The sequence below is a fragment of the Aegilops tauschii genome, chromosome 5, assembly GCF_002575655.3.
Source record: "Aegilops tauschii subsp. strangulata cultivar AL8/78 chromosome 5, Aet v6.0, whole genome shotgun sequence".
Taxonomy (NCBI): Eukaryota; Viridiplantae; Streptophyta; class Magnoliopsida; order Poales; family Poaceae; genus Aegilops; species Aegilops tauschii.
In genome coordinates this window covers 543,826,637-543,838,900 of record NC_053039.3, presented here as the reverse complement: position 1 = coordinate 543,838,900, position 12,264 = coordinate 543,826,637, and positions in this window count along the sequence as shown.

Sequence of the window (12,264 nt, the reverse complement as noted above, 5' to 3'; positions counted from 1 at the left end):
TACTACTACTACACCAGGACGAGCACAGAATTGAGCCCGTTTGTTCGTGCCTAGTACTTGAGTTAATATATCAGGCAATGCACTGGTACGGAGGGATTATCCTTTTACTCTGCATATATAACTTGTCTGAAGTCTAACTAAGCAAAATGTTTGACCAAATCTTTTCTTAAGAAATACAAGAGGACAGATGTACGGCTTGAAAATTTATTGCATGATGCAGGTTATGATATTGTCTCGAATCCTGGATCTTAAATTTAAGAAAATCCAAAAGTGAGCATAAATTCTTGAAATTAAGCATGGTCACGTGTTATGGCACAAATATTACTTTGTAAGTTTTTTCTTCAATTTGAGACAAGCTGCTTATGACAAGTTGCACAAATGAAGAGCCAAGGTATTTTGGAACAAAGACCTGTCACGTTAAGGTGAACACTTTCACTATTGAAACCGTGGGCGTTTACGTGCCGCCACGAGTCCCCGCTTCTCATCGGCAGGTGCCGTCCGAGCAAGCGTGTGAGTCCACGGGAGGCGTGCGAGCAGACCGCTGTGCAGGCTCACCGGGAGGCGAGCTCTTTGAACAGGCTCCGCCGCCCACCGTCATCCCAACTGCTCCCACTTTTAATGTCGTCGGCGCCGCAGTTTAAAATCAACCCCGCACTACCCGGTATCGCTACAATCCTCTCTCTTCCTCTCCGATTCTCCTGGCGTCTACCTCCAACTAGCCTGACCTAAACGTACGCCATGCCGCATCACGATGGTCTGCCCTTAGTGTTCCAGTTTACTGAGGAAGACACCCAGCCGGAGTCTCAAGAACATAAGGCGCTTTGGGACGAGTTTGAACTGGCCTTGCGGGAAGACGCCGCGCCTGTCCCCGCTCCCGTTTCGGCTCCCGTCGCCCCGACTGCGCCAGCACCCATCCCCGTGGCATTGATGGGCTGGGAGCCGCACATTGTCGCCGAGCTTGATCCCACGAGGTTCCACGAGGTCCCCGCCGACTTTCAGGCGCCCGTGCACCTGGCAGCGCATGCGCCTGCGCGTGCACTGACGCGCACGCCCGTGCCGGTGCCCGTGCACCTGCCAGCGCATGCGCCTGCGCGTGCACTGACGTGCGCGCCCGTGCCGGTGCCCATGCACACGAATGTCTCCGGCGCGCCATTGACAGCGCCTGTCCCCGCGCGGGTGCCAGTGCCCCCCTCAGCGGCATGGATGGCCGCCGTCGACCGCTTCCTTGCACCAACGCCAGTCGCCTCCTCCTGCCAGTTGACTCGCTCCGAAGTCCAGAACATTTTGGCCTTCCTTGAAGCTAGGCCAACGTCCAGGAGTACGCCAACAACGGCGCAAGACGCCGCCGTCGCCGTCGGTCAGTGGCCCGACGACACACAGAGCACGCAGAGGAGCCGCTTCCCACCGCGAGACGCCCCCGCCGCCGCCGCGTAATCTAAATTTGCCATGAAAAATGTTCGGATTGCCATGCTTAAAATCCGAACGTTTATCATTTCCGTTTATTTTATATCGATCGTCGTATAATTTAAAATCGGAGTCAGACTGAACGAAATGTATGGTTTGATCGATTGAATGTTCTGCTAGAGCCGTATCAAATTAAATATAAAACGTCATCAAGCCACATGTATTCCTTGTCATCCAACGACCTAGACTGCTTCAATGTCGAGCGCTCAACACGTTTAGCGTGCAGTTAATTTCATGCCAAAAATAGTGATAATCACATGACAACACGCAAATAATATCCTAGTAGTTAATATCCGCATGCACTTAATATACTTCCAAATTAACGTGCATTGCACGTACACACTGACTAGTGCTGCTAGTACGTGAAACTGGTGCCGTGACTTGTGAACGCGTCCAGATATGGTCAACGGCAACATCGCCCGCGAGTTCTTCCTGTTTGCCCGTGCGTCTAAACGCAGAAGGGGAGGAGAGAGAGAGAGAGCACACATGAAACCCACCAGTAAGTGAAGGCGAATAGTACTAAAAATAATATTACATGTTATCCATTAATTAGGCTGTGGTAATATAAAAACATTATGTGAACAAAGGGGGTACAACGAACATTGCTATTCTACGTATGTTGCCTATTGACGTGCGGCTTGAAGGCCCGGCCGCATGTTCGATCCTCGTCCTTTATTTTGGAATTTTTTAGAAATACGTGAACACTCTTTGCGAATACATGTAATTTCGTTTCGAATAAAAAAAATTACGAACTAAATGAATATTTTTTGAAATAGGTAAATCATATTCAAAAGTACAAGAACATTTTATTTAGAATATATAAACAAATTTCAAATGTATTATATATTTTGAAATGAGTAAGGACCTTTTTAATACGAACTATTTCTGTCAATAGTGCAAATAAATTGAGTGCATTTTGAATAAATGACACTAGCCAGGTTTGAATAAATATAAGAGCAAAACATTTTGAAGATGTATACGGTTGGATCATATGATAGAAACAACCTTAATGATAGAAGCAACCTTGTATATGGGTCCAAATTGTTTCATGACATGTGGGCCCCTCGGTGTGTAGTTTGTAGCACTTTAATTTGTGGGTCGAAATTTGTTCCATTCCAAGTGGACTATCGGTGTGTAGTTTTGTAGCTTATTTATAATAATTAAAGAGAACAACATAGTTTTTTCAATAATACCATGGTGCGACGTTGAAGGCGAGAAAGGACGTGCGAGAGAGCCATGACTGAGCCAGAGGGAAATCAACTAGGGGAGTTGCGTGGGTTGCAACGGTGTTTGGAGTAGTTGTGGGCCGAATGCTACGAAAATATAATCTAAACCGACCGGAATAAATGCCTACACAAATTAATCCAAGGTTGGAGTGCCCCTCGCAATGTAAATAGCTCCGGCTTTGCGAGGGATGGAGAGGTAGTAGCTTCAACGCGTGGAAGATACGGTGTGAGAAAGCGAGGTCAATCGAGAGACATATAGATAGAGAGACAAAGTGAGTGTGGTCCGACATTCATTGAACAAATATATATGCTCTGGAGAGATATTGTCCGATTGAGCTTTTTGGCAAGGGTGAGGGCTGTAAGATAGAGCTTGAGAGATGATCCAGTCACAGAGGTGTAGATATATTTTGTGCGTGGGAGGAAGCAAGGTCAACCGATCACATAGGGTCGCCGTGCGATCGAAAGAGTGAGACGGGTTGGAGAGAGTGACCTAGATAGACGATGTGCGTGAGAGAGTATACAATGTGAATAGGTCGAATTGGGCTCAAACATGGTGATATATCGTTTTTGTCCGAGAAAGAGCGAGGTCAATCAAGACATACGGAGAGAGAGAGAGGTTGAGTGAGCGTGGCCCACCATGAGGTCGAAAGAGTGGCGGCGGCTTGGATGGACTGACCTAGATAGACAATCTGCGTGAGAGAGTATAGAGTGTGTCGATCGAGGCCCGAACAGGGAGATATATCATTTGTGTGTGAAAGAAAACGAGGTTAAACGAGACTCAGATAAAGAGAGCGAGATTGAGCGAGTGTGGCCCGCCGTGCGGAAGAAAGAGTGAGACAGTCTCGAGGGAGTGACCTAGATATACAACGTGCGTGCGTGCGCACGAGAGGTTGGGGGGACTAGATAGGCAATGCATGTATTTAGCGCGAGAGGGTGAGAGGGAGAGGGGGGAGAGAGAGAGAGAGCTCGGCATGGGGTGCAATGGCGGGTGTGTGAGGTAAATACATTTGGTAACAGAGTGGAAAAAGGGGTTGTGTAGTTGAGAGACTTAGAGATCGAAACATGGAGAGAAAGAATGAAAGTGTGTTGGAAACCGATAGCTTCCTAAGGTGGTTAGGAGAGAAAGATTGACCGATACAGGAAGTATGTAGCGTTTGTGTCGGGGGGATAAAAACAACATTTGAATGTACATAGTACGAGACTTAATATCGATGTTTAAATTCGGTGTACATTGTAAGATTTGAACCGAGGACCAGGCATACGGGTAATTATTTCGAATTCATGCCATACTAAGTTTTGAAAAGTTGACATTGACTCAGTTTGTTGTGCTATTTTGTAGGTCGTATGTTTGAATCCATCCAAAAGTTTTCTCACTACCATGGTGTTCATCATATACATATGAATTTGTATTAAAAAAGTAGCCTGGATACAGTGAAATGCGAAATCCACGTTAGAATTGGAGATTGCTACGTGACACACACTCTAATTAAAATAACTAACTACGTGACACACACTCTAATTCAAATAACTAATTATGTGACACACACTCTAATCCACGTTAGCGTGGGTACCGTTTCGATTTTTTTTCAAATAACTCCTCATTAATTAATTTATAGTACTCCCTCTGTTCACTTTTATAAGACCTTGAAGACATTTCATACAATGTGCAAAACAGTTCATTTTAAGTTGTCTGAAACGACTTACAAAAGTGAACGGATGGAGTATCTCGTTTCGAATGACTAATTATTGTAAGGAAAACACGGGCATGGTAATACATACAGATTCGTTTGCAAATGAAAGAAGATTCGTTTGCATTCTCAAATGTAGGCGCACCAGGCAGACCAGGGTCGTGTCGGGGTGGACGCTGCTTCGGTGCCTTAAAGGCAACTGCCTTTGGGTCACTGACATGTGGGCCAGCCACATGTTGGGCCCACATGTCATGGACACAAAGGCAGGTGCCTTAAGGCACCGAAGCATAGTCCAGTCGGGGTGGTCGCGTGTGTCGAACGGACGCGTAGCACCCAGCCACCCACCCCCCTCCCCCCCAAAAAAGGACGACGACAATATAAGTTCGCGCGTCCACGTTTCAGATTGAAATATCTGGCGGCCCCAATTCCAGCCCTGCAAAATCTCTCTTCTCCACCGTCCCCTTCCGCGCCCAGATTGCTCAAATCCCTAATTCGCCGCCAACCCTCAAATCGCCCCTCGTCTCGTCTCTTTCCCCACCGTTCCCCACCTCTGTGCCGGACGACGACGACGAAGACGACGGTCGCGCTTCACCACCGCACTGGAGCTACCTCATCTACGCCCTCGTCCACCGCACCGGGTGGTCCACCGACAACGTCGGCCGCCGCAACTGACGTGCCTCACAGACACCGAGTTCCACCGCATCAGGTGCGCTTCACCGACGCCGTCTCCCAGCTCACCGGGGCTACTTCACCGAGCACATCGTCGCACCTCCGCCCCCCGAGGCCGTTGGGGCTTCACCAACGGTCTCGTCCACTGCATCGTAGCGCTCTGCTGCCACTCAAGATCTGCATCCGTGCGCGGCCAGCCAACGCCAGCGCATCACCCTCAACGGCTCTGAAGTGACCCGCACTCTAGCTAGGCGAGCATGCCCAAACGCCGACCCGAACTAGGTATCCACACATCACTCCCTTGTGCACTGTTCCGACGATGTTTGGATATCCTTTCACTGCTCTCTTAGCTCACATGCCTATGCAACTCTGACTTTAACTCTTATTTCTTCTGGAGATATCATCTGAAACAGGCAAATCCATTTTTAGCGAAGCATGACGGTGCTACGGGATCTGGTACACATCCTGCACACCCGTATAACCTTGTAAGTATCTGTCCTCCGGTACAACATCAAGGTCGATTCCTCTTATTTGATCAACCATTCGCCGTGTCAAAAATGCAGAGGGGGATGCAAGGAGCACAAGGCCTGCACATCCAAGCAAGTGGTAACATGGACTTATACATGGAACATCCCAAGCGCAAGCAGAGCTGCAGTGAGCCTGTACAACGAGCTAGCGTAAGTCCCTGCATTTCATTTAATTCGTACTGGCGTTCGTGTATGATTTGTGTGCAGTGGCTGATCCACAAATTCAAGTTACCAGGGGCGAACATTTAACTTAAAAAATACGAAGGCACTTGCACTCCGGAAATCAACATAACTTGAGAAATGTGAAGCTACATGCACTTTGAAAACCAGCTAATGATCCAAAGCAGTTCAGAATATAAACACTAAATGATGCAAGCACCAAAAAACACAAAATGCAACATGGTGTACAAGGACTACAAACATGGTCTGTACCTGCTTGAATTATTCGTTCTCTGGCTGAAAATATCGAAGTGTAATTGCACGTATAATCAGTGCACAAACTGCATATCAATATATCTATCCTGCACAAGTATGCCAATAGTTTCAAACAACAGATTAGAAAAGTATTTATGCTATGTTGTCATGATACGGGGACTTTCTGGTAGATGGCCTCGACGTTTCCTCAAGCTATGAAAATGCACTATAATTTGCTTGTCATCAATGCCTGCAAATCTCTGTCTCTCTCAACATAGTAGATCATCATTAGACCCTAAATCCTTCAATGAGCTTGCAAAATGCTTGCATTAGATCCCTCATTAGACACTATATGTTCATCACCAGGAGCATGTAAAATGTTTGCATCAAATCCTTCATTAGCAGTCTGTTCATCAGACACTTCAGGCTCAAGAACAGCATGAGCTTGTATGTTTGCACCGGAAACTTGATTAGATACATCAGATTCAGTCGGTTCAGTATTGATTGGGGGAGTTATAAAATAAGTAGAAATTGGTTTCATTTTCTCATAGATTCCCTACATACAAGCAGTTTTACAACACCGTCAGGTTTAACTATTGGCCAGGAATTGAAGAGTTGAATTAGATATAATCAGGGATGTGATGTACCTGCTCGTTGCGCATGCTACTCTTGCAAGCTGCGACTGTCCGTTTGCGCAAGCTTGATGCCATGCCCGTGCTGCCGCCGCTGCCTCCCACGCAGGCTACACCCAGGGTTGGATCTTCATTTTCTTGTCCTTCCGTTCGCTTGAAGCTCGACGACTGCCCTCCAACGAGGGCGCGAGGAAGTGCTGTGTCGGTCTGTCCAGCGGCGGCTAGGTTAGGAGCGAACCAGACTGGAGGCTGGAGCGAATGAATTGGGATTTTTCCTGCTGTCAATCGATATGGGAGACGCTCGTTTGGGCCGCGAGCCTGCTATAGGGCCTGCCTTGCACTTATGTTATTGGCCCATCCAAATTGAAACATTTTTCTTCATTTTTTACATTGCCTGCTCGTGCGTTGGGACGAACAAAACTAGCATGGGCCAACCTGGACGACTCAAACTAGGTGCACACTTTCCAGCCACCTGAGGCGGCCGCCCATACCAGCCCCTATGGTGGCGTCGCCCCTTTTTGCGTGTATGATTGGATAGTGAAAAATATTCCAGTGGCGTTTTTGATTTACCCACAGAATGGTTGAATTGCTTGTTTCTATGAACTGAGTTCGCCAATAATGTGAAGGATGCCAGTCTTTTCATCCTATTGTAGATTGCTTAGATCTCGATATGCCAAAAGTAATCACATGAAATATACAGTAAAAGCCAGTGTGATGTGTTTGGCTACAACTAGTCTGACTACATGTCCTCATATAACATATCAAGGACGCACCATCTTACCAGATTAACCATTTGACTTACCCATGCAGTGTGGGAAGAAAGAAGTATTGGGACTGCGTATCCAAGCAATTGATGCCATGGACTCCTTTGTACAACCATGTAAGCGAAAAAGAAGTTGCAGTGTGCCTGTACAAAGAACTAGCGTAAGTTCAGTTACCTGCTTCTCAGAATTTTAGTTAGCCACTTATTACAAAATTGTTCAATTACGTTGCTTGGCTTAATTTAGTTTGCTACTGATTACATAATGGCACAGCCTGTTAATCATATTGTAGACTGTGCCTATCTATGTGTTTGATACTTACTGTTAAGAATTACCTGTTTGCCTTAACTTAAATATCTACTTGTTTGTTTAACTGCTTTGCTGCTGCAACAGCGGGTTACAATGATGTTAATAACTACTTTTCAGCATCCAATTGAAACTCTTTAATTCCTTGTTTGTTTAACTGGTTTGCCGTTATAACTCCCAGTTGAGATGTTTTGCTAACTTCAACTTTTTTGAATCCAATCGGAACTTTAATGGCAAAACAGGTTAGCCCAAAATCAAAGAGCGGGGTCCCCATGGACGTTGCATCATCCCACAGCAGTGGCACCGGCGCAATCGTGCATTATGAATTGCCAACTGCTGATGCTCTAGAGGCTAAACTAGTGGTAGAAAGAGATTCAGCTTCTGCACTTAGAGATGAAGTTGACATGTTGAGGAAGCAAACAGCACAATCACAAGCAGTACTCAAGACAACCATTAAATATTTGGTGGATTTCAAAACGAAGCAAGCTGAGACTGACCAGATTGTTAAGGTCCTGAAGGAAAAAAGGAAATTAAATTCCTACTTGGTAAATCATAGGTCAAATGTTCTTTCCATGGTTGAATAACCTTTGTGTTGTCTGTTCATGTAATCAATCAAACCATTTGTTTTAGAGATCATGTAATAATTGTTTTTTTGTTTTTTGGTTTGTAATTTTAGTTGAGCACAAGTCTGTATTAATTGATAAGACTCGGAGACATTTCATTTGGATTGCTGTGCCAGACCTACAAATATGCCAATCGGGCTGAATGTGCATTCAGCAATAGTAGTAGTATAGATGGACCATAAGTGGCACGCATCGGAAAGGGCCAAGATGCTCGCTAAAAAGGATGTTGTTGTAGCCAAAAAAATACAGCGGCCTGGCTTATGTATGTTAGTTGATATTATTGATCCATATACTCTATAAGTGTTTATATGTCTGTTAGTTCTGTACATTCTTGGTTGATAGACTCGGTATTTGAATCTTGATACATCGCTTGTGTACATATCTAAACGGGAGTACACATTATGCTGCGTGTGACATTTGAGTTGGACATGAAGTGTTCCAAATATTCGAATTCACCTTAAACTGGATTCTAGTTTCTGAATTTGAGTATAGGCATTTGTAAACCATATTCATATATGACAGTGGAATACATCTTTTCGTCCTTTTGAAGATATATAAAAACACATAGAATGATTTATAAAGATGCATATAGGAATACGAAATGGATTCGAATTTAGTTGCCAGGGTAAACGTGGATGCTTATTGTCCCAAATTTCGAAAGAAGCAGCAAAATGTCCACTCCCACGTCGGCTGCCCGAAGCCAAGTGTTTGGGAGATGGAAATTACTGTCTACCCATTACACGGACAATCCATCGGCCCAATTTCCACTGCTCTAAATAGGGGTAGGTTAGTAACTTCAAGTAGACGTGACACGACCGCCTCTGAGCCCATTCCGACACGGTGGGCGTCAAACATGGGCGGCAAAACTCATTTGATTCAAGCTCGTCCGAAAGACCTCTGTTTCTCCCTCCATTCCCCATTCATACACGGTGGGCGGCAAAACAAACTTGACTCGGCCGAAATCGATGTAGGCAAATATTTTCAATAGGGGCAGGTTTGTAACTTCACTCAGACGTGACACAACCGCCCTACCTGTCAGCCCCGTTCATACACCGTGGGCGCCAACCATGGGTGCCAACCACCCTCTCCTCGCCCGAAATCGCTCTGGGCAAATATTGGCGAGATGCGAGATTACCGTCCTATCCCCAACCGATGAGACGTCCAAATTTTAAACGGGGGCTAAGTTCGTAACTTTCCCATATTTCAGACAGGCGCGCCCCAAAAACATGGTTCCCCGTACCTCTACCTCCATTTTCCCATTCATACACCGTCCGCGCTAGAACACCCCATCCCCACACTAGCCTCCGTCCACCACCCCATCCATCGCCGCCGTCCTCCACCACATCCATCGCCACCGTCCTCCATCATGCCGGAGCGCCTACCAAGACCGCGTCGTCCACTGCTAGAGATGGACGTTTCTCATCCACGGTGACGGACCAATAGGCTTGCATCGCGTCCTCTCGCTTCATCGGCGCCGTCGTCCTCTTTGTCGGGGCCGCTCACACGACCTTCTCTTCCACCGCAACGGGACTTATCCCCCGATGCACCCGTCTACCGTCGCAGATCTGCTTCAACGCCACCGACAGCCATCGCACCCCTGATGCCTACACGGCGCCGCAAGAGAGGTGGCACTTCATATCTCCTCAACTTTTTGATCTCAACCAGAAAATAGATCTTAACTTGGTTTCTCTACTTTCTTTTCAGCTCTTAGAATTTAGTTCTTAGTTCGAAGCAAACAATGGATGCTAAATATCATTTCTCCGGTTTGCAGCTTCAAATCTGCCATGGCACAGCCATAATACGGTTTAATTGATCATGCTGAGGGTTTAATTGATCATGTTGGTTCCGTGGTGGTTTCTTTAATAGAAATCGGAGGGGAAACCCTCTTTTGCTAAAAAAATATGCTTAGTGTTTCCCCATTTTATGATCACTATACGATCAGAATACGTGCTTCGTGTCATAATAACACTGCTCCACCCATCAAGCTAAACAAAGTTGTTCACTTGGTCAGCTAAATGTTCCTAAATTAGTTTCGAAAATGCATGTTCGCCGCTCGGGTGTGTATCTCTACAGGGTGCCCACGGTGGGCCGGCCCACCCTGGGATTTTGGGTCGTCCCAGGCCCCGATTCCCCTCTGTTCTGCTGCGTGCTTCCGATCTCTACTCGCCCCCAGCCGCCTGCCTCGCCGGCGACTTGCCGTCCCCGGACGGCATGACTCTAGGAGGAGACGCCGGACTAACAGGAGGCCAGGAGCCGCTCGCCCAACAACGTCACCGCTGCCCGGGCGCGTCGCCGTGCCTACCTTCCCAGTCCGTTCAGGGCTCAGGCGTGCAGCACCCACCAAGCCAACCCGATTTATCCTGAGATACGTCCTCAACACTCAGCAGCCACTCCTCATCACCCATTTTCTAATTGATTCATTACTCATTAGGCAGGACCGTCATTAGGGTTTGTTGTGTGCTTAGTGCTACCTACACTTAATGGTTCAGATGTATTTCGGTAATCTTTAGTACCTCTAAAGTTCACATGGTTTTCAAAATGCCGGCCCTCAGAACAGAAACTAGTCATTTTGGATTGTTGGTCGTAGTGACATTGACCCAGATTACTACTGCAAGCCAGGTTTGTTGATAATTTTACTTGTCTTTCTTACTCATTCGATATAATATCCAATTATTCACGTCGATTAGTTGCAAACAATAAGTGCTAGACAAACTTCTTCATTCAGATTTTGGACGGTCTCTTACTGCAGTTACAATTCTGCATACTTGTCCTAGTAAGCTCACAAGTAAATGATTGATTCACTACATCTATGCTTGCCTTGTCATATTTGTTGTCAATATTCTTTTAGGGTGGACCACCCTGTTTCTAAATACTGGAACCGTAGACATGAGTGAATAGTATTTCTCTATGTGATCTCTTCCATCATGTGTGGGTAACGAACACAGCATTGTATAGAAAGAAAGTGTCATTTCCAGCTTTTACATAGGTTTCGATCTTTTACATGGAATACAATCTGCCTACTTGCTTTGTGTCGCACTACCAACACTCCACCCTTGAAGCTAAACATTACGCCACTCATAATTGCTTAGTTTATTTGTTCAAATACGAATTTCATATGATTCTAATGTTCCTACTTCAGTTTTGAAATGTGTGCCTGCCTGTTATAGAGACATAAGGGGTTTGTATTTCTGTGTGTGGTCTGGTCAGCACGGTTGGGGAGGTGAACTTTGCATATACAGGGGTTTATAGGGAGACACTCTTCGAGTTGAATCCGCAATGCATTCCATAGATAATCTGACTACTTTTTATGTTTTCATGAATCTCAGATTCTGAACAGCATCATAATGATTATGAGCTTGCGTGCATGAAAAGAATAAAGCAGAACAATGCCATGGCTGTCGAACTTGGCATTAAGGGACTGAAATCAAGTCTGGATGCAATGCAATGCAAATGCTCTCCACCTACAGATTCATGCTCAGAATATGATCCTAACAGTGATTCTGAGCTAGAGGGAGACCTAAGTCAATGTAGCTCCCTAGTGGAGGAGTCAGAGGAAGATGCCCTATCTTATTCACCCATCAAGGTACTTGCTCTAACTTTCCAAGGTTACATTGCTCGCACATATCTTGCAACTGATGCTTTGCATTGCTTCTACTTTGTTGAACTGCCATTAGCTTAGTTTACACATTGTGAATACCCCCTGCCTATCCATTTTCAGTACATATTCCATCTGTCATCATACCATATTTATCCATTCAAATGTTGTTCTTGTGTATCAGACGTTCAAAAGGAAGAGGGCGATTGCTGATCATGGAGGAGCACAAGCAAAGTATTTGGAAAAGGTAGTGGCACCTGATAAATCAAATAGCCCATTAGGTGTAGTTGCAATATCACCTGACCCACAAAATACCCCAACTCTAGCAGACTCTAGCCCTACTACACTGGTCATTTCTG